This window comes from Gossypium arboreum, chromosome 9 (assembly GCF_025698485.1).
Source record: "Gossypium arboreum isolate Shixiya-1 chromosome 9, ASM2569848v2, whole genome shotgun sequence".
NCBI lineage: Eukaryota > Viridiplantae > Streptophyta > Magnoliopsida > Malvales > Malvaceae > Gossypium > Gossypium arboreum.
In genome coordinates, this window is record NC_069078.1 from 62,958,531 (window position 1) to 62,978,836 (window position 20,306).

Sequence of the window (20,306 nt, forward strand, 5' to 3'; positions counted from 1 at the left end):
ATCGAATGTCTTTCGGTCTTTATAGCACACCAGCCACATTTCAAAGGTGCATGGTGGCAATATTCTCGAACATGATTGAAGACTTTTTAGAGGTTTTTATGGATGATTTCTTAGTCTATGGGATTAATTTTTATCATTACATTGACAATTTGGATAAAGTATTGCAGCAATGTGAATACACACATCTTGTTCTAAATTGGGAAACATGCCATTTCATGGCAACAGAAGGCATTGTGTTAGGCCATCATATCTCTCGTCAAGGAATTGAAGTCAAAAAAGCTCAAGTGGAAATTATTGAAAAATTACCGAAGAATTACCGGGTTTGCCACCTGTTCGGGAGATAGAGTTTGGTATTGAGCTTGTACCTGGGACTACGCCAATTTCGATAGCTCCGTATCGTATGGCACCAACCGAGTTAAAGGAGTTGAAAGCTCAGTTGCAAGAATTGACGGATAGAGGTTTCGCTCGACCAAGTTTCTCACCTTGGGGTACACCAATATTGTTTGTGAAAAAGAAGGAAGGAACCATGAAGTTGTGTATTGACTATCGTCAGCTGAATAAAGTGACGATAAAGAATAAATATCCGTTACCGCGTATTGATGATTTGTTTGATCAACTAAAGGAGCCTCGGTGTTTTCAAAGATAGATTTGAGATCGGGTTATTATCGCTATGGATTCGAGATTCGGACATACCCGTAATCGCTTCGAACGAGGTACGGTCACTACGAGTTCTTGGTGATGCCGTTCGGGCTCACTAATGCCCTGCGATATTTATGGATTTGATGAATCGGATCTTGACGATTTGGACCGGTTCGTAGTTGTGTTCATTGATGACATCTTGGTCTATTCAAGAGATGAGACCGAACATGCTTGAACACCGAGATTAGTGTTGCAAATTTTACGGGATAAGCGTTATATGCTAAGTTCAAGCAAGTGTGAGTTCGGTTAGAGAGGTTAGCTTCTTGGGTCATGTGGTATCCGCGATCGGTATTCGAGTTGACCCGAGCAAAATTTCAGCCATACTTAACTGGAAGCCTCGAGAAATATTCTTGAGGTTCGAGCTTTTGGGACTTGCCGATTACTACCGACGGTTTGTAAAAGGTTTCTCGATGATAGCCACACCCATGACGAAGCTACTTCAAAAGATGTTAAGTTCGAATGGACGGAAAAATGTCGAAAAGTTTTGATCAACGAAAACTTATTTGACTGGAAGCTCAATTTTAGTGCAGCCGAATCGGGAAAAGAGTTTGTCATCTATAGTGACGCCTCCTACTTGAGTTAGGTTGCGTATTGATGCAAGAAGGTCGAGTTGTGGCCTATGCGTCGAGACAATTAAAGCCACATGAGAAAAATTATCCGACCCATGATCTCGAATTAGCTGCCATCGTATTCGCCTTGAAAATATGGCGGCATTACTTATTTGGTGAGAAGTGCCATGTGTATTCGGATCACAAAAGTCTCAAATATTTGATGACTCAAAGAGACTTAAATCTGCGACAAAGACGTTGGCTCGAGTTGTTAAAAGATTATGAGCTTGTCATTGATTATCACCCGGGAAAGGCTAATGTGGTTGCGGACGCCTTAAGCGGAAATCTTTGTTGCTTTTCTGACGATGAATGTACACTTGTCTATTCTACCCAACAATGTGTTAGTAGCCGAATTAAAGGCCAAACCATCATTGATTCATCAAATTCGTGAAGCTCAGAAAGTCGACGATGAGTTGGTTGCAAGACGGGCTGAATGTGTTCCGAATGTGGAATCAGAGTTTCAAGTTGATGATAATGATTGTTTGAGGTTCAGAAATCGTTTGTGTATTCCAAGAAATTCAGAACTTATTTTGATAATTCTGAACGAAGCTCATTGTAGCTGAATGTCAGGCCACCCGGGGAGTACGAAAATGTACAACGACCTAAGACGTCAGTTTTGGTGGTATGGTATGAAACGAGACATTTCCGATTTTGTTTCGAAGTGTTTAATATGTCAGCAAGTGAAGGCGGAACATCAAGTGCCTACGGGTTTACTCCAACCGATCATGATACCTGAATGGAAATGAGATCGAGTAACGATGGATTTTGTATCTGGGTTGCCAGTGTCGGCAAGTAAGAAAGATGCGATTTGGGTCGTTGTTGATAGATTGACTAAGTCGGCTCACTTTATCCCCGTACGCACTTATTTTTCAATGGATAAATTAGCTGAATTGTATGTTTCTCAGATCGTGAGATTACACGGGGTACCTATTTCTATCGTGTCGGATAGAGATCCGATATTCACCTCACGATTTTGGAAGAAATTGCAAGAAGCTTTGGGTACTAAGTTGCATTTCAGCACCGCCTTTCACCCCCAAACCGATGGTCAATCCGAGTGGATAATTCAGATACTTGAGGATATGTTGAGATGTTGCATCCTCGAGTTTAGTGGTTCATGGGAACGGTATTTACCCTTGATTGAATTCGCTTACAACAATAGTTTTCAATCAAGTATTAAGATGGCACCTTACGAGGCCTTGTACGGGCGTAAATGCCGTAGACCATTGTTTTGGACCGAACTCAGTGAAAGTAAAATTTTTGGAGTTGATTTGATTAAAGATGCTGAGCAGAAAGTAAAAGCAATCCGTGAAAGTCTAAAGGCAGCCACAGATCGCCAGAAGTCGTACGTGGATCTGAAACGAAAAGATATTGAGTATCAGCTGGGAGACAAAGTGTTTCTTAAGGTTTCACCTTGGAAAAAGATACTCAGATTTGGGCGTAAGGGCAAATTAAGTCCGAAGTTTATAGGGTCATATGAAGTATCCGAACGAGTCGGTCCAGTTGCATATCGTTTGATTTTGCCCCCTGAACTCAAAAAGATTCACGACGTCTTTCATGTTTCGATGCTTCGACGCTATAGATCTGATCCATCGCACGTAGTTAGTCCATCAGAGATTGAAATTCAAGCCAATATGAGTTATGAAGAAGAACCGATTCGTATCCTAGCACATGAAGTGAAAGAGTTGCGAAACAAAAGGGTTCCGCTAGTGACAGTGTTATGGCTCAAACACGGGATAGAAGAAGCTACTTGGGAACCCGATGACTCTATGAAAGAGCGATACCCAAACCTATTTACCGGTAAGATTTTCGGGGACAAAAATTTCTTAAGTGGGGGAGAGTTGTGACAGCCTTAAAACGACCCTAGTCGGAATGCGATTTCGGGACCACAAAACCGAGGCATAAAAATAATTTAATATTCATTTTGATGCCTATGATATGTGTTAATTCGTGTGTGACATTTTTGATGATTTGATTTAGGGTTATAAATGTGAATTTCACTAAAAAGGACCTAGTAGTAAACTTTGAAAGTAGGATAGGGAAATGTGTGATGACTAATTGAAGCATGCATGCAAAACAATGGTTTTGCATGTCAAATACCCCTCTTTTTATAAGTGGTGGCCGGCCATGACAAGGGAGGATGGGCAAAACATGTCATAGACATGTTTTGTTGGTGCAATATGGGAGGAAACATTAAACTAATGTGAGGAATAAAGAAATGAAAAAAAAAAGGAAAGAAGGTGTGTGATCCCCCCACTGCCGTGAGTTGAAGAAAAAGAAAAAAAAAATTTGTTCATCCTTTCTTTGAGCCAAAACTAGGAAGAAAAAAAGAGAGAAAAGAAAAGCTTCATCCTTTGGTTCTTCTTGGCCAGTTTGAAAGGAGAAAGGTTGAAGATATTCGGCCATATTTGCATCTAAGTTAAGGTATGTTTGATGGTGTTCCATGAGATTCATGCATGTTTTTAGTTACTAGCTTGAGTTCTAATTAGTCAATGGTTCAAAACTTTGCTATGTCATGGGGATGATATTCGGCCAAGGTGGATTTTGTGTTGATGCCATTGCATGTTAAATATGAAGCTTGCTAATGATACATGTGATGGTGGATTGATGGCTCTTGGACCTTCTTTTTAGCATTTTTGGAGTGAGACATTAAGTTCTTTGTTTAACCATGACCAAAATCGAAATGATATGGTGTTGTGATGTATTCGGCCATGGTATATCCATAAGAATGATTTATGCTTATTGCATGGTAGGTAAGATTTGTGTTTTGGATATATGTTTATATTTGGTTATAATCAACTTGAGATTCGGCCCTTGCACCTATATGTATATATGTTTGCACATGATGTATTGGTATGACATATATACTATCTCAAGGTGTATATTTACTTGTGATGATGTTTCGGTTATGAAGTAAATGATAGATGTGTATTGAGCTACAATATGTAATGCATTAGTTAGTAAAATGTATGCCATTCATGTGTGGTATTAAACATGTAATTGGCCTCAACACCAACATGCATAATCGGCCACATGAATGAGTACCTAGGTTGATGTGTTGTTCAGCCATGAGTAAGCATGTTGAAGGCTTTATCTTGACTTAGAAAATTCGGCTAAGGAGAGTACTAACTAATGTGTTGAGTTTAATTCATGAATTCCGTACATATGTGACTTTAATGTCTAATGAATATATGTGGGCTAAGTACCTTGAATTCCTCTTGTCGATGCTCAAATGATTAAATCAATTTATTTGTTAAATTAAGCTCAAGAGCAAAGGGGGACTAAATCCGATAAAGGGAAGGAAAAAGTGGTCGAATAACCATCGGAATCATTCGACAACATCCGAGGTAAGTCTTCGAGTAATGACCCTACTTGAATTATATTGAAATGATTTGTCATATTATGGCGGATAGCCGAATGTGCGTAGGGACTACGTTGTAAAGTCAATTGAAATCATGCTCTTTGTGTGTGGCTATTGAGCCAAAATTGGAAAGGTTGGATAAATGTTTTGTGTTTGAGCCTTAGTAACGAAAATGAAATATGGATGTATCGTGATTATTGATATATGTGTCCATGAGCATTTGAATGATACTCGGGCTAAGTCCCGAAGGCATTTATGCTAGTGATTATATCCGGGCTAAGACCCGAAGGCATTCGTGCGAGTTGTTATATCCGGGCTAAGACCCGAAGGCATTTGTGCAAGTTACCAAATCCGGGTTAAGACCCGAAGGCAATTGTGCTTGTGGTTATATCCGGCTAAATTTCGAAGAAACTCGGTTTGAAGGTGAGCGTTTTGGTGCTGTAATAAATTCAATTAATACGCTCGAAAAACCCATACGATAAGGTATGTTTACATGTGCATCGGAAAAGTCAATTCGTTTGAAATAGTGTTCGTTCAATCGACTAACGAACTTTCAGCTCTTAGATAGGTTGATACCTTGTGTGTGTATATGTTGATGAAGTGTGAAGTAAGTATGATTATGAGAATGTGTATTAATAAAGTGATTCATTTAGCTATGTGAACGTAATACTTTAGTCAAAGCCGATTTCATTGCTTGAAACTTACTAAGCATTAAATTGGTTACCCCTTTGCTTTGGCTCTTTGTTTTCTAGATTTTGTTCGTTAGCTATCGGATTCGGGATCATCGAAGTCAAAGTCATCCACACTATCAAAGCCCTTTGGTACTCTTTTAGTTGAACTCTGGATATGGCATGTATAGGACTACCCTTTGTTGTTTTTCAAATACTTTTTGTGATGTATGTGTGTATGACCATGCAAAATGGCTCATAGAAGTGGAGTATGGCATTAGACCATTTGTGTTTATGTATATGTATATGGTTTCATGATGTGGATATGGACTGGAATGGAAGTGTTGGGCAATGATCAGCCCTTGGAATGGCTAAATATGATCATATATGGACCTATGTATGACAAAACTATAGTTGGTCCATGGAAATCACGAAATAGGTAAAGTTTATCTTGAAAACAGATGTTGATAGCTGCAGTGATGTGGATGTGAAAAATCACTAAAAATAGTAGGAATGGAATTAAATAGTGAATAAATTGTTTAAATGAACCTTGATGAATCTATTTTCATAGGAAAGTAATGAAACGATCCTATGAACAGTATGTTAAGAGATATTGAAGTTTTCGCGAGACAGGGCCAGAACGATTTCTAGATTCCCTGTTCCAATTTTGGAAATTCATTTTAAATTAACCAGAGACAATTAGGAGTCATGCCATATATTTATAGATTCCTCTTTGAGTCTAGTTTCTATAGAAACAAACGGCATCAGTATTGAAGCCCTGCACAGGGAGATATCCAAGTTGTAATGGGCGAAGGTCAGTGTAGTCGATCCCTGTAACATGGGAGACTTTAACTAATAAACTGTACTAATTGGCCTGACCAAAAATTCTAGAAAAAAATATGTAGATGGACATATGACTCTAGTTTCAGGAAAAATTTACGAAACTGATTTCTGAGTTTTGAAACTCAAGATAGGAATTTTAAGGCGACAGTGATGCAGTAACCAGCTAGTCTGGAAATTTTTAAAGGGACTGTGGAAATAATTAAGTTAAGTCTGTTAGCACCTCGTATTCGACTCCGGCCACGGTCGCGGGTACGGGGTGTTACATCCTACGATTGCTGTTAATCAGAATCCTGCTCCGCGCTATGTATGATTATGCTAAACCTTCTTTAATAGGAACTGAATCGAGCATAGTTAGACCTGCTGTAGCTGCAAATACTTTTGAACTGAAACCTAACACAATTCAAGTGATACAGCAATTTGTTCAGTTTGATGGTTTGCAAGATGAAGATCCCAACGCTCACTTGGCAAACTTTTTGGAACTATGTGATACATTTAAAATTAATGGCATTTCTGATGACGCCATTCACCTTCGGTTATTCCCTTTTTTGTTGAGAAACATAGCTAAACAGTGGTTGAATTCGTTACCACGAGGGTTAATCACTACTTGGGAACAAAGACCGAAAAGTTTTTATTAAAATATTTTCCGCCGGGTAAAACGGCTAAATTACGTAATGATATCTCTTCTTTTGTACAGATGGATTTAAAACCACTCTACGATGCATGGGAGAGATACAAAGACCTCTTGAGAAGATGCCCTCACCATGGGTTACCACTCTGGCTATAGGTTCAAACGTTTCATAATAGCCTGAATCCTTCAACTCGACAAATTGTTGACACAGTTGCTGGTGGGACTATCAATAATAAAACACCTAAAGATGCTTATGAATTTATAGAAGAGATGTCACAGAATAATTATCAATGGCAAGTCATGAGGACAAAGCCAACGAAAATAGCTGGCGTTTTTAACGTCGATTCGGTCACCATGCTCTCTAATCAGGTAGAACTTTTGAACAGAAAATTTGACGGTTTTCTTGGTTCTTCACAGGTTCACCCAGTAATGCAGTGTGAAGCAAGTGGAGGTGGATCAAGCAATTCAGATTACCCACCCTATGGCCACAACATGGAGAACTGGCAGTTAAATTACATGGATAATAATCATCGATCTCAAAATAATCCGTATAGCGATACTTACAATGCAGGATGAAGGAATCACCCAAATTTTTCATGGGGAGGCCAAGGGAATCAGCGACCACCACCACCTCCAGGCTTCCAACAACCACCCTACCAACAAGAGAAAAAGTCGAACCTTGAGGAGATGCTAAAAAAATTCATCTCAGTGTCAGAAACTCATTTTCAGAATACTGAGATAGCACTTAAAAATCAACAAGCGTCGATCCAAGGGCTTAAAACTTAGATAGGTCAGCTCGCTAAATTGATATCTGAACGACCACAAGGTAGCCTGCCGAGTAACATTGAATCTAACCCAAGGGAGCAAATCAATGCAATTACATTTTGAAGATGAGGAAGGGTTAGTTGCACCTGAACCAGAACAAAGGCAAGAAACTATGGTAAGTAAAGGTAAGGGTAAGGTGGACCACAATGACCAGAAATCGGTAAGTAAAGAGTACAAACCTCGTATGCCATACCCAAATACGAAAAGGAAAGACCACACAAAAGAATAATTCGGTAAATTCCTTAAATTATTAAAGAAGCTACATATTAACTTACCATTTATTGAAGCTCTTTCGTAGATGCCAAATGCAGTCGAATTCCTAAAGGAGCTTTTAACAAATAAGCGAAAGTTGGATGAGGCGTCACATGTGGAGCTGAATGTGGTTTGCTCAGCCATACTATAGAATAAGCTGGCCAACAAATTAAAAGATCCAGGGATTTTTACGATTCTCTGTTTAATAATGCTTTGGCTGATTTAGGGGCTAGTATCAATGTCATGCCCTACAAAATGTTTAAACAACTAGGTCTTAGGAAACCTAAACAAACTAGGATGAGTATTCAATTAGCCGATAAAACAATTAGATTTCCTAGGGGTATTATTGAAGATGTACTCGTTAAAATTGACAAATCTATATTCCCAGTTGATTTCGTTGTTCTAGACATAGAAGAGGACAGTAACGTTCCTTCAATTTTAGGGAGGCCCTTTTTAGCAACCGCAAGAACAATAATTGATGTTGGCATAGGTGAACTCAAACTTCGTGTGGGAGACGAAACAATCACTCTTCCAGCTCATAATTCAAGTAACACATCGAAAATTAAAGGTGGTTGTATAAATCATTCTACTAAAACTGACCATGTAGTGCAACCTACTTTGCAGGAAATAAGTTCGAAGAACCTACACGAGCCATGTTAAAGAAACAAAAAAGGACCTATCTATGAAGAATGAGGAACTACATGAATAGCAGACATAGAAATTGAGAACACTCGATAAACCGAATGTAACATCTTGATTTTGGGATTAGTCAGAACAGTGGTTTCGGGACCACAAATTCGATGAGGAAAATTTTATTTTCATTATATTTTTATGGTCTACGATTTCACAAAATGATTTCTTGAAAATTTCGTTCGAAAATTTTGACGTTTGGGCATTCAATTTAGTAAAAAGGACTAAATTGTAAAAAGTGCAAAAGTTGAGTTCTACATGTTAGAGGTATCAAATTGTTATGAAATTTTAAATGGGAGGTCGTTAAATGATAATTAAACCATTGTATAACTTGTTGGCCCAAAATGACCTTGATTGGGTAAAATTTGAAACAATAGTAATAAGGGCATTTAGGGGTAAAATGAATTAAAAGACAAATTTTAAACTCCAAATGTGTCCCTTTCTTCTTGCTACAGCAGAATGTACCAAGAGCAGCCATGGTTAGGGTTTGGCCAAGCTTCCAAGCTTAATAATCAAGGAAATCGAGATTTGGGCTTAAATCTAAAAAATACAAGGTTATGGACTAGAATGATAAATTGCCATTTCTGGATCCGAGGTAAGTTTGTACGTAAATAATTTATCGATTCTTTTTATTTTATTATATTTTGTTATCATATGAAATGTGGCTGCCTATACAATGATTAATTGTTGTAAATTGCAAATTGAAAAAGGACTATGAATAAATTGTAACATGTTGGAAAGTGAGGAGTTTCCCCGTTGAGCCTTCAGAATAGAAACAATACAAATGATCTATTGTAAGGTCACGTGTCTAGTACTAAGTGCAGGCTACTACGTGTATTGGATAATTGGTCGCATGTGTAGTACTAAGTGCAGGCTACTATGCGTACCAGATAGCTTTGGCTACAAGTGTGAAAATATGTGCAGGCAACTGAGTATCAGTTATTATTCCGAAGAGTTCAACGGGAAAATTGATTAAGTAAAAATACATGTGAACATGATTATATAATGAATAAGTGCAGGTATATGTTTAAGAAAATTTTGAGCAATATGCTTGATATTTGAGTGAACTTCGATAAGACAAAATGGATTAAGTGAAATTATGTAAGAGTGAATTTTAGTAGTAAAATAGTGTTGGACAGCAGCAGTTGTGTGACTTTGAAAATTCATCAAAAATTTAGTAAGTTGAATTAAATTTCAAATAAATTATTTAATTAAATACTAATGAGTCTATATTCATATAAAAGAAACAGGGGGAGCAAAAGAGTTGTATATTATGTGATATTCTAATTTTTGTGAGATAGTGTCAGAATGAATTTGAGATCCCCTGTTTTGACTTGAAAAAAAATTTAAAAATTGTATAAAAATAATTATGGGTTATAATTTATATGATTAGAATCTTTGTTGAGTCTAAATTTAATAGAAACAAACAGGAACATTATTTGAGTCTCGTACTATGAGATAAATAAATTTTCGTGAAGAAAGATCAAAGCTGTCAAATAGCGAAATAGGGGAGACTTTGAATAATAAACTGTACTTATTGGCTGGACCATCTTAAAATTTTATGGTGGAAAGATATATGAGTCTAGATTCTGGGAAAATTAACGGATCTTAATTTGGTGTCTCGTAACTTCATATATATATGATTTAGGGACTGTGACTCAAGAAAGCAGCTTAACCAGAACATGTGTAAATGTACAATTGGGTTCGTTTTACTATGGAAAGCATGTTAGTAAATTGCTTATTATTATTTCATGCGAGCTTACTAAGCATAAAGCTTACCCCATCCTTTCCATTTCTTTTAGTTTTGTCAGGTTAGCTCAGGGTTGGAGATCGTCGGAGGCAGTATAAACACATATTAAGCCAACACCTTGACAGTATAAGCACATATGCTAGAATTATCAAGTGAGTGGCATGTATAGGGACCTAGTTTTATAACATGTGTTATTATAATTTGGCCAAATATATTGGTGTTTAGTGAGCTAATGATTCTGACTTATAAATCTAGCTATTTATGTTATGTTTGATATTGGTGATGTGTATATGCTTGTTTGCCATGCATGGTTGGTAATATGTTATGTGTTGTTGTGAATGTTTAAGTCCATTAACGCCTCGAACCCTGTCCCGACGTTGGATACGGGTGAGGGGTGTTACACTAAAACTGAGCTAGGACGAGCTCAATACATCACCAAATCAACTTAAGGTTGGAGACAAAGTATCACTAGATGCAGCAGATCCTCGCATTACCACTTCTGAACCTAATGAAGAAATTCCTCTCACGGTACTCAGTATTTTCTCATATGGTACAATCGAGGTAATTCACCCCAAATTCAGAACTTTTAAGGTAAACAATACTCTCCTTAAACCTCATATTGATAAAGCTGATAGCAGGGATGAGGAGTGTAAACTCCTTGAGGCACCATGATCACACACCAGAGAGGTAAGTCAAGCTTAGACTATAAATAAGCACTTTTCGGAAGGCAACCTGAGCACTAACAGTAATGATTTATTTAAATTCTAGTTTGTCACATCTAACCTACTAATTGAGTCTTGAAACATAGGGTTTTCCCATCCACACAACCAGGCACAGGGGCGTGCCTTAGGCCGTGCTCACACCACAGGAGGAGACACGGCTGTACGATACGACCTTGTGAAAATAGGGCAAAAATTTTTCCCCAACACGGGATGCGATAAGTTGCCACGACCGTGCGACATGGCTGTGGGAAAAACTGCCAAAATAATACGGTCGTGAAACATGCCCGTACCTTGAAACCGTGGTTGAAACTGAGAATTTAACACGAACGTGCGACACGCCCGTGCCATTCACCCGTGGTCGACACTGTTAAAATAACACGGGCGTGTGCCTGCATACACGGGCGTGGGAGAAGCGAACGAAGATTAACACGGCCGTGCAACATGGCCGTGTACACCAATGCACCCAATTTCGAAAACCACGAAACGCACGGGCTGAAATGAAAGCACACAGGCATGCCCCACAGCCGTGTGCCCCAATTTCTCTATAAACACCTATTATTTATTTTATTTTTATCATTATATTTTGAAATTACTTTTTATTTCCTTTTAATATTGTTTTATCTTGAGTTTTATAATTTTTATTTTTGGCTATTTCATTACGAGTAATTATGCTCAATTATATTTCCTAAAGAGTTCCTGATTTTATCACAGTCATAAAGAGCTCCAAAGCTCATCATCAAATAGGAGCTAAAAACTCCAATGGCAAAGGACTTATAGACTAATGAACCTCTACCACCACCGGAGTATCCTCCTCCACTCTCATCATTACCTTGGCCGATTATTCTCCATAACTTCAATTCAAGGAGTTCATTCATCATTCAGGAAGTTTCACTTCTCTCCCTATCTTATGATTATTTATCTATATTTTTCAATATATCTATCTTTGTACATTGAGGGCTATGTACATCTTAAGTGTGGGGGGTCTTTTATATCATCATTAGATATCCCTGAATTTTGTCTTATTCTCACGTGAATCACTCATATCACTATTAGAATGAATTTTAATTAATTTATGATTTTTATTGATATTTTTTGAATAGGCATTTATGCATTGATTGTTTAAACTTTAAGACATTAGGGAATCAAGCATGATAAGTTGATTTTTGAAGAATTATAAACTTTTAGGTTGTTTCTCTAAGTTTAGGTATTATCGTGAGTTGAAATTCACAAGTTTAAACATCAAAAAGTCATAATTTTTGTGAGATCTTGAGCCTTTAGAGCATATTTTATTTCTTTCATGCTCACTTTTATTATGAGTGCGTCAGTATTGATTTGATATTCTAGAACTTGCTTGATTATGCATGTCAAGACCACACCATTTGATTTGATATGTCAAGATGATAAAGGCACTTAGGTTTAACCCATTCACTCCACAAAAGCTTACCTTCATAATTGACCCTTAGTGAACCCCTTTGAGTCTAACAGTCCATTAATTAATTTACCCTCAATATTAACCCATAACCCATTATTGTTGAAATCCCCTAATTTGATCCCTATTTTTATCGAGATTTGATTTGAACTAATGGCTTAGCTATGTTTTGCTCTTCTATGTATTTGACTTGTTCTTAAAAAAAATACTTCAACACATATTAGTAGTAATTCGTCATTTTTGAGCTTGAGCGTTAATTCCATATTCTAAGAAGAAGCTCACTTGTTTTCAACTGATGACTGGTTATTTTTCTAACTAGGTAATTTTTCAATTCAATCTCGATTCTAACCTTTTCTTTCAGCTTGTGACCACACCCCCTAACCAAAGCCACATTACAACCCTCTAAAAGACCTTTTTGATTGATGTATTAGCTCAATTTATAGTGGTGGAGATTTAATTTTCAAGCAAGCCTATGGCAATAGCTTTTCATATTGACTAATGAGTGCTTTAATTGATGTCCCTAAACACCTTGAGTGATTTGAGTGAATCTTTAGTGAGGATGTTAAACTCTGTGATATTTTGATCAAAGGTAATCACATAGATAAGGGGAGACACCAATGTTTTTGTGATAAAATACTCAACTTGGAATGTTTGAAACTTTGATGTACTTTTAGTTGAACTTTCAATGTAAGAATACTTATGGATTATTTTGAGATATTATTGATCGGGATTATAAATTGAGAAGAATTTATTTTGATTGTGAGTTGAGGATTTTGCTTGAGGACAAGCAAACGCTTAAGTGTGGGGGTATTTGATAAAACGTAATTTATACATGATTTTATCCCATGCTTATCACATTTATGGATGGTTTCTCCTTATATTTGGTGAATTCGATGATCCTAATTCTTTAATTTCATGTTTTATACTTAGGTAAGCATAGAAGAGTAAAAAGAGTGAGAAACGGGCCGAAAACGGAGAAAATAGACCCACATGGGAAATCAACACGACCTGGACTTCCTAACACGGGCATGTCACACGGCCGTGTCCCTTTGGCAAGACCAAAGCACGACTTACACGGGTAGACTACACGTTTGTGCCTATTCAAGAGCCTTGACCACGGGCTGGAGTAATCGCACACGGGCGTGTCACACGGGTGTGTCCCTGCCGAGCCCAAGTATAACCCTATTTAGAAAAGGCCAATTTTGAGGGATTTTAGGTGTTCTAAAGCCTATTTAAACACCTGAGAAGGCACTTAGGAGGGGGGATGCAGAGTAGAAGGCAAGGAATTACTCAAGGGAAGCCGATTGGTCCATCTCAGAAGCTGGATTCATCATCAAGACTGAAGATCTCCTTTCAATTTCCATTCAGGGGTTTTGGGTTTTCTTTATGTTTTGTATTTATTATTCTTCTGAGATGTTTTCTTTTATAATTATGAACTAAACCCCCTAAATACCTAAGGGGAATGAAACCTAAGACTAATCTTGTTATTATTATCTGAATTGTATGATAAATATTTGACTTGTTCTTAATTATGTGTTCTTAATTCTTGTTTTAGTATTCCAGGATATTGATTCGAGTTAATGCTCTTATTCAGAGGCAGAATAGACCCTATCTAAGAGTAAATTTGTCATAATTAAGCGGAGTTGATTGCACGCCTAGAGATAGGGTGATAAGATTTTGCCGGATTAGGGTGAAACCTAATAAGGGGATCCATAAATCGAGTTAATGCAACACTAGGCGTTAATTAGAAAGAGATTTCAATTAATCAACCTAGGGTTAGACGTTATTAGTCTAGAGAGAGATAATAATATAACTTAGGGATTTTTACGGATCAAGTCAAATGAATAAATCGTTTGATTCAGAGTCAAATAACAAGTGAAGTCTACGTGGATTTTTCCTTGGGTATTGTCTTAATCAATCGAACTTTCCCAAAAGCTTTTCCCTAATTTCTCTCTGTGCACTCTTAGTTTAGTTAATTAATTTAGATAAACAAATCCCTTAATTTTTAGGCTAGATAATAAAAAAAAAGTAATTATTAGTACTCTTGGTTCCTTTGGGTTTGACAATCCGGTCTTGCTAAAGCTATACTACTGTTCGATAGGTACATTTGCCTTCATGGTGATAATAGTTAGTTTCAAGAATGCTTAATTATAAATTTTTAAAACCTGTCGCGAATATTACGTATCAGGGGGTGGAGGAGGTCTTGGCATATTGGAGAGATTCCTCAAATAATCCCCAAACCATTCATCCATCATGTCAAAGAAGATGGCTCTGGCCTCTTCCCGGCCTTCAAACATAGGCCTTCTACTACTACTAGAAATAGCTCGTTGTACAGAAGCTGGAGCATGGCTCTCGACTCCCTCAAACTCATCTTGCGCTTCATTGGAAAACATTACTACATTCAAGGACAATTAAACAGTTAGGAGATATCACACTATCAACGTTCGGATAATGGCATGTATAGCTAAACTTGATACACTCTATGGTAGTTGTAAAACTAACTAAACCATAGCTCTGATACCACTAAATGTAACACCCTTTACCCGCACCTGAGACCGAGACCAGGTACGAGGCGTTACCAGACATGTACCTAAAAATTTTCAGAAATACGGGTTATAAAATTTTGTTCCAATTTCAACCCAATCAAACAATATCTTAAAGTCCCTATTATGGGCCTACGGGGCCCAAAACATACATTAAAAATGGTCCAGAATCAAATCGAGAACCTGAGAAAGTTTCTGGAAAATTTGCTAGGTTAAGCCTCACATGCCCGTATGGAGGTAATGCACACGCCCATGTGCTTTGTGACACGCCTGTGTCCCTTACCCGTGTGAAATTAATTGAATTTATTTTCTATTTTGAGCCTACAGGGGTTTTCACACGGCCAAGCACACGCCCGTGTCCCTGGCCTGTGTCCTTCACACGGCCTAGACACGCCCATGTGGTCGCTCATGTCAAAAAAACTCAAGTATTCTGTTTATGGAGTCAGCATGCATTTAGAGGCACACGGTTAAGACACACACCCTTGTGGTAGGCCGTGCCCTACACACGGTTGAGACACACGGTCGTGTCTCTACCCGTGTGTTTACTACCATGCATTCTGACTTAGTATTTTTAGGAACAGGGGACACATGACCATTTCACATGCCCATGGGGTGGTCCATGTGTCACACAGCCTAGACACACACCCGTGTGTCCATCTGTGTGGACCTTGTTAGGCTATTTTCCAAGCCTTTGGTCACCCTCTAATATGCATATCTACTTATAGTTTTCAATAACACTTGACATGGTCTAATTATACTCTTAAATGACCTTAATATGCTTCATTGCATGTAAATCTCATCTCATTGGTTTTTATATATGTTAGGTTATCCCCTTTATAATAAGGATTTCCATGCCTTGTAACTCAATTAAGCTTGACTCATTATCTTAAATCATTGCCAAATTGTAGCCTAACCACCCCATGTGATTTGGTTATATTATATATAACTAATTGTATCACACTATATTTAATCATCACAAGAATAATGGAATATATCATGCACAATTTGGTAGGTCTTAACCTACACCAAAATGAGCCAATTTTCATGGTCATATACAAGTGAATATGTATACTTTTATAAGGCTTCATATTGGCTAATCAAATGACACATATAACAAAATAAAAAAAGCCTTATATATGCCATTGAACAAAATAAGAGTATCTATATACCAAAGCTAGACAAGATGATAGTGTGTTGACTCTCCAATCATCTCCCAATCTTTGCGAGTCCACGAGCACTGCAAGACAGGGAAAAGATAGGGGTAAGCATTTACATGCTTAGTAAGCCCTAATAACTGGAAAGTAAACTTACCGATTAATTAGCATGCATCCATATTAGGCAATAAAACCAACAAGCATGAAATAATTTCCCTATCACCTGCACTCAAACCAACAAGTTAGTTCCATAATGATACACCATGTAATTTGTCTTAGATGAGCTCATCATCCAACATTTTTATTTTCATATCTCATGTTAATCCTGTTGATTTTCTCAGAAGTCTCGATAGATTATCCATTTACCGTCAAGTCATAAGAGCGATCATCTCAAGTACGCACTCCCTTGAACCTCACATCTTATAACGGGAATACCAGTCCAGGCTAAATCCCCCGCAATGTGAACTCATAGGGTGATGTTGGGGTTACCAGTCTAGGCTAAATCCCTTGTGGTGACAAACACCCGTAATGAGCTCGTATCTGAATTACCAGTTGATCGTGAGGTTTCGTGATAGGTTTTAAATATTTATAATTACTCGTTCTTGAACTAACTATTATCGCGATGTAGGCAAGTGTACCTATCGAACAGTAGTATAGTTTTAGCAAGAACGGATTGTCGAACCCAAAGGAACTAAAAGTACTAGTAATGACTGTCTTTTTATTATCTAGCCTAAGAATAAAGAGGTTTTTGTTTTAATTAACAAATTATCTAAACTAAGAATGCACAGAGAAAAGAATTAGGGAATTGCTTTTGGGAAAACCGATTGACTTGAGACAATACCTAAGGAAAAATCTACCTAGACTTTACTTGTTATTCTGGCTCCGAATCGGACGATTTATTCATTCAACTTGTTCCGTATAGATCCCTAAGTTATGTTATTATCCCTATTCAAGACTAATAACGTCTAATCCCTAGATTGCATAACCGAGACTTTTCTCTAATTAACACTTTCGGGTTATATTAACTCAATCTATAAATCCCCTTATTAGGTTCACCCTAATCCGGCAAAATCTTGTCACCCTATTTCTAGGCGCGCAATCAACTCCGCTTAATTATGAAAAAAGTACTCTTAGACAGGGTCTATTCCTCCTCTGAATAAGAGCATGTCTTGAATCAGTATCCTCGGTTATCAAAACAAGAATTAAGAATACATAATTAAAAACAAGTTAAATATTTATCATACGAACTAAATAAGAAAACATCTCAGAAGAATAAAGAATACAAAACATAAAGAAAACCCAAAACTCCTGAAGGGAAATTGAAAAGAGATCTTCAGTCATCAATCAGCTTCCTTGGAGTAATTCCTTACCTCCTATTCTCCATCTCCCTTTTCTTCCTCCTCTAAGGTATATTTATAGGCTTTGGAATGCCTATGAATTTGACTCAACTTGGGCTCAACAGGGACACACCCGTGTGACACGCCCGTGTGCGATTACTTCAGGCCGTGTTTGAGCCTGTTAGAATGGCACGGGTGTGTGCTATACCCGTGTGAGGAGGTCCAGGACATGTTGATCTCGTACTTTGGCCCATTTTCTCTGTTTTTGGCCCATTTTCTCTGTTTTTGGCCCGTTTCTCGTTCCTTTCGCTCTCCTATGCTCTCTTAAGTATAAAACATGAAATTAAAGCATTAGAAGCATCAAATTCATCAATTCTTATGGAAAATCATCCATAAAATGCATTAAACACGGGGTAAAAATATGTATAATTTACGGTTTATCAAATACCCCCACACTTAAGCATTTGCTTGTCTTCAAGCAAAATTCTCAACTCATAATCAAAATAAATTCTCCTCGACTTACAATTCCTATGATAATATCTCAGAATAATCCATAGGTAATCACATTGAGAATTCAACTAAAAGAACATAAAAGTTTCAAACATTCCAAGTTGAGTATTTAATCATGCAAACATAGCTGTCTCTCCGCATCTAAGTAATTACCTTTAATTTAGAATATCACAGAGTTTCACATCCTCACTAAAAATTCACTCAAATCACACTAGGTGTTTAAGGACAATAAATGAAGTACTCAATAGTCAATAATGAAAAGTCATTACCATAGGCTTGCATGAAAATTAAATCTCCACCACTATAATTTAAGATGATACATCAATCAAAAGGTCTTTAGAGGGTTGTAGTGAGACTTGGTTAGGGGGTGTGTTCACAAGCTGAAAGAAAGGGTTAGAATCGAGATTGAATTGAAAATTTTCCTAACTAGAAAAAGAGTTAATCTTTACTTGCGTACAACAGAGCTTCTCTCAGAAAATGAAAGTACAGATATGTATACATAGTGGTTTTTTTTTTTTAAGAACAAGTTAAATTAATATAGACTAAATATTAAGAACAAAACATAGCTAGGCAGTCCATTCAACTCAAATCTCGACAAAAATAGGGATTAATTTAGGGGATTTCAACAATAATGGGTTAAAGGTTAATATTAAGGGTAATACAAGAAATGGTTTGTTAGGCTCAAAGGGGTTTACTAGGGGTTAATCGTGGAGGTAGGCTTTTCATGGCATGAGTGGGTTAATCCTAAGTGCCTTAATCATTTTGACATATTAAATCAAATGGAGTGGTCTTAACATGCATAATCAAGCAAGTTCTAGAATAACAGTTCAATATTGACGCACTCAAAGCAATAATAAAAGTGAGCATGAAAGGATTAATAGATGCTCAAAAGGCTCAAAAATCTCACAAAAATTATGGCTTTTTGATGTTTAGACTCATGAATTCCAATTCAAAGTAATACCTAGACTTGAGGAAACAACCTATAATTTTAAATTATTAAAAATCAACTTATCATGCTTGATTCTCTAATGTCTTAAAGTTTAAATAATCAATGCATAAATCCCTATGTTTTAATTCAAGATATATCAATCAAAATCATAAATTAATTAAAATTTATCCTAAATATGATATGAGAGTTTTTCAAGAGAACAAGATGATTATTCAGGGATTTTTCTGATAATGAAATAAATACCCCCCCACACTTAAGATGTACATTGCCCTCAATGTACAAAGATAGATATTAGAGTATAAAAATAAGATAGGGAGAGAAGTGAAACTTCTTGTATGATGAATTCCTCGAACTAGAGTTTTGGAGAATAATCGGCTCGAAAGTGGAGGAGGATACTTCGGCGGCCGTAGAGGTTCATTAGGCTATAAGTCCTGCGCCAAAAGAATATTATATCTAGTGGTAGCTATGGTCGTGGTCGAGCAGGACATGGCAGTCGTGGAGAACCTTTCCCGGTGAAGTTTTAGTTCCTATGTGATGATGTGCTTAAGAGCTCTATATAACTGTGATAAAATTAGGAACTTTTTAGGGGATATTAGGAAGAATAAGTACTCGAAAAGAAATAACCAAAATTAATAATTAAAAATAAAATTCTAAAATCTAACAAAAATAAAAGTAGTTAAAAACATAAAATAATAAATAAATTTTTCTAAACATCTTCATTGCTGGATGGTTTGCGAGGTGGGATTGGCGATGAGATGTGGAGGTGTTGACAAATCTGCTGTAGAGTAGCATCAATGTTGTCAAATCGTTGAAAACACTACTGCTCGAATCGGGTAAGGTGTTCAGAGATGTCAGCATATAAAGCCACTGCATGAACTGGACGAGAGGGTGGTGGTAGCTGAGTTGGTGGGTTCTCGTGCTGTGGAGGGACAATATCAGGAATGTCCTCATAGGCCTCCTCCTTGGTAGATTGGGGGAGACGATACTGGGAAAGGTAGGTTCCTCGGTGCCTCTCGATCATTCTCATGTTAAGCATGCTCGAGATGACTTGTGGAGACATCTGGCCGATGAGAGTGAAGGATGATTCTTGGGCCGCGGTGTTGAGGAGCTCGAAGTGTCATGCCAGCCTAGTCACGTAGGGACCAATGGAGATGACCCCCTTTCGATGCCGCTCTGTCTGGTGCTGAATCGCAAAGACAATGAAATAGGCAAGGTCTATGACGTGCCCTTGCGACATGCACCATAAGAAGTAGACGTCGTGGGTGTTGACGACGCCAGTGCTCTCTCGCCTTTCTAAAATCGTTTGAGCTAAAATAGCGTGTAAGTACCTCAGGGATGGTG

The 20,306-nt window shown here is 37.4% G+C and overlaps 1 non-coding gene across 1 annotated transcript; it reads right to left on the reverse strand.

Moving 5' to 3' along the window:
* Positions 1-6,837: 6,837 nt before the first annotated feature.
* On the reverse strand, positions 6,838-6,944 carry LOC128281165 (small nucleolar RNA R71). Its single transcript, XR_008271377.1, has one exon. It is a non-coding gene; the product is annotated as a small nucleolar RNA R71 (small nucleolar RNA).
* Between the last annotated feature and the right edge of the window lie 13,362 nt (positions 6,945-20,306).